Consider the following 3,797-nt stretch of genomic DNA (forward strand, 5'->3'; position numbering starts at 1 on the left):
AGAGCCAGAATGGCGGTGCTGCTGGAATGCAGGTGTCGGGGAAGAAACTATTCGTTGTCCATCCCGGTAAAGATTTATGGGCGCACCATACAATAAAATTATAGAGCAATCAAACAATTCCCTTCTGTTAAATCTTTTGTCACACGCTCCTTCACTGCAAAGTTTAAGAACTGAGCAATTTTCAGTTGCTACCATTTTGTCTGGAAGAAGGTCATACACATGGAATCATGCAATAGGCAACCTTTTGAGACAGACTTAGTTTTCCCCTCTGCATATCACCTTTAAGCTCTGTCTGGGTTGTTGAGTGCATCAGTAGGTTTTTATCTATTTACTATTGAGTAGTATTGGATGGTTTGTACATATTTTTCATCCATTTACACATCGAAGAATATTGTGTTGTTTCCAGTTTTTGGTGCTTGTGAATAAATCTACCATAAGCTTTCTATTATCAAGCCCATTCCATGATATTTTAATTTTAGTTATTGCATTTTTTTATATACATTTAAATATCCTATGTTTTTTAATAGCAGTTTTAGGTTCATACCATCCTTTCCCAGCCGCTCATGTACGTGAAGGTGCTCATCCAGGTGGGATATGAGCCTCTGCTTCCAACAATAGGCCGAAATATTTTTGGACGGCAAGTATGTCAGCTTCCTGGGCTCTTTTGTTATGCTCAGCACATTGCGAGCATCGATGGGAAGCGTGGGTTGTTCACAGGCTTAACACCAAGACTGTGTTCAGGAGTCCTTGGAACTGTGGTCCAGGTAAAGTTTTACAGCATTACCAGGAGTGTGATAAGAATGAGGAGTTAGGACCTGGAAATGCACAGAAGGAAGTTTCATTTTGCTTTGACCGAGTTATCAAGGAGACAACTCGAGAGATGATGGCCCGTTCTGCTGCTGCCCTCATCACACATCCCTTCCATGTGATCACTCTGAGATCTATGGTATAATTTATTGGCAGAGAATCCAAGTACTGTGGACTTTGTGACTCCATTGCAACCATCTATCGGGAAGAGGGCATACTAGGATTTTTTGCAGGTCTTATTTCTCGCCTCCTAGGTGACATCATTTCTTTGTGGCTCTGTAACTCACTGGCTTACCCCGTCAATACCTATGGACTGGACAGTGGGGTTTCCACCATGAATGAAATGAAAAGTTATTCCCAAGCTGTCACAGGGTTTTTTGCCAGTATGTTGACCTATCCCTTTGTGCTTGTCTCTAATCTTATGGCTGTCAACAACTGTGGGCTTGCTGTTCAGTGCCCTCCTTACTCCCCAATATATAATTCTTGGGTAGATTGCTGGTATATGCTACAAAAAGAGGGAAATATGAGCCGAGGAAATAGCTTGTTTTTCCGGAAAGTCCCCTTTGGGAAGACATTGTTGTGACCCGAGAATGTTAATTTGAAGATGTGGGACAGGGACAGTGATGTTTCTATAGTCCCAGATGCACAGAATTATGGGAGAGAATGTTGATTTATATACAGTGTGGCGTGCTTTTTTAATAATCATTTAATCTTGGGAAAATGGAGGTGTTTGGTGTCTGCCTTTTGTGTTCTTTATCCCAATGTAGCATAATTTACCACTGGTACTTTCCCTTGGGTCATTCTGAAATGGACATTTTTGCTCCAGACTCTATTTAACTTAAGCGAAAAAAAAAAGTTACGTTTTCCTAAAGGGACAGGCAAATTGTCATATGATTTGAGTCTCATTTTAAAGCTTTGTAAAATGAAGAATACAATCCCAAGAAGAGAAATAATTCTGTAAAACTTAAGAAAATGAATAAAGCAAACTGTGTCGCAGGAAAAAAAAAACAAAAAAACAAAAGTGAACAGAAAGCACAGTGTCTCCACATACTCTGCCCACCAACATGGCAGCCCTCCCTACTCTCCACATCCTGCCCTGGAGTGGAACACTGTCATACAGCCAACCAATGTTACTGTATTTTCAGTTCTAAAATTTTCATTTATAACTTTTTTATATCTTCTATTCTCTCATTAAAATCGTTTGCAGTTACTGGCTTGAGCATTTTCATAAGGGCTGCTTTAAAGTTTTCAGATGATTGCAAATTCCACGTGTCGGGTAAATGAAGTAATCAGGTCATTTTATATGCTCCGGCCTCTGTGGATGCCCAGGGCTGATGGGTGAGGAAGGGGCACGCAAGCCTTTGATTATGGACACCTGGGCCCAAGAGCACAGGACTTGCATGTGTGACCGCAGGCACCTGTGCTGACGGGGCTGTAAGGGCAGCGACGCTACAACCACCACATGGACTGGGGACCACTTTGAGGTGAGGTCATGAGATGACAGGAGACTGAGAATGCCAGAGAACACCAGAGAGAGATCAGAGAAAGAGAGCAAAGATTTGCAAGGAGCTGGAAAGCTTGTCAGCCTCTAGGCAACCCGGGACACCCTGCCTGGCCCATGCCTGCCTCCTTGCATGCCAGCTTCCCTGCCTGGTGTGCCTGTGTACCTGGTTCCCTGAGAGAGCATTAAAACCTGTAAAATCCTCTAGGACTTCTGGACTCTTGTGACTCGTCTGCCAGAATCCACAGTGAACCGGCCCTGTGCATGTTTGCACTAGACCATCATGCCCTCCTGAGCTGACGCCTGTTGATTGTCTCTCCCATGAGAACTGAAATTTTCCTGCCAATTCACATATCCAGTAATTTGGGATTACTATTTAGATTACTTGGCTATTTTGATTAGACTCTGTACCTTGTTTAAATTTTATTGAGAATATTGACTTTTTTTTTTTTAAGTCAGCCATCGGTGTGGTTAAGTCATAAACACAAGTTCAGACCAGTATTCTGTGGATTATGCTGTCAAAGTCTTTGCAGCACTAGTTGAAGCTATCCCCCGTTATTTGCCACCGCTAGTGTCCTGTCTGGTGCTTAGGTGGTGATTTCTTTTAGTCAGCCCGTGCTGCTATAACAAAATTCCATAGACTGGGTGCTTAAACAACAAGTATTTATTTCTGACTATTTTGGAGGCCTGGACATCCAAGATCAATTCACATTGGTGAGGGGCATGTTAGCTAGCTACCCTCTTACTATATCCTCACCTGTCAGAGGGCGATCATCTGTGAAAAGTTTCTTCTCATAAGGGCACTAATCCAATTTTTTAAAGACTTAATTATATATGCATACAAAAACTAGGGTATAGGCCAGAGGTGTGAGGGGTAAGAGGATTCACCAGAGACAGTGGGGAGCAGAACAGGCAGATTGACTGAAATACACTGCTGAGAAGAGCAGCAGGTCATACAGGAGAGGTCTGCTGCACCATATGTGGGTCAGCTCCCTAGCAGGGTTCCACTTCAGGCCACAGCAGTGATAGTGCTGAGACATAACCCCTAGGCCACCAGAGAGGCCCCCATATGTGTACTTTCATCTCATCATATCAGATATTATTAAAATTTTGCTCTCAGAATGATAAAATAAGGAAGGCAATTTTTATTGCTTCAACCAGGACATTTTGAACTGAAGTCCTGGGTATTTTTATTCCATAAATAAGTGGTGGTGAAGAATAACTACTACAACAGTACTAACAACAGTAGCAAAACAGTGCCAAGGAGGGGACAGGTCACTAATAATGGGTTGTCATCTGTGTGCACAATTGTATAAGCACTGAGGCTTGGGTCCAACAGCAAGAAGAAGTTTATTTAATTAATCATCACCATGAGTGAAACTGAGCTCAAACTCGATTGGTCCGTTGCCTGATTAGTCCATTTATGACATTGGTTCCAAATTTAAAAGGGAAAAGCCTGGAACCTGCACAGAGGTCAGGGCAGGCTTTT

The 3,797-nt window shown here is 42.5% G+C and overlaps 1 pseudogene; it reads left to right on the top strand.

Moving 5' to 3' along the window:
* Positions 1 to 558: 558 nt before the first annotated feature.
* Positions 559 to 1,604, top strand: LOC119251175 (mitochondrial carrier homolog 2-like; annotated as a pseudogene).
* The last annotated feature ends 2,193 nt before the right edge of the window (positions 1,605 to 3,797 follow it).

The sequence above is a fragment of the Talpa occidentalis genome, unplaced genomic scaffold (genome assembly GCF_014898055.3).
Source record: "Talpa occidentalis isolate TD23 unplaced genomic scaffold, MPIMG_talOcc4v2.1 talOcc4.2, whole genome shotgun sequence".
In the NCBI taxonomy this organism is placed as follows: domain Eukaryota; kingdom Metazoa; phylum Chordata; class Mammalia; order Eulipotyphla; family Talpidae; genus Talpa; species Talpa occidentalis.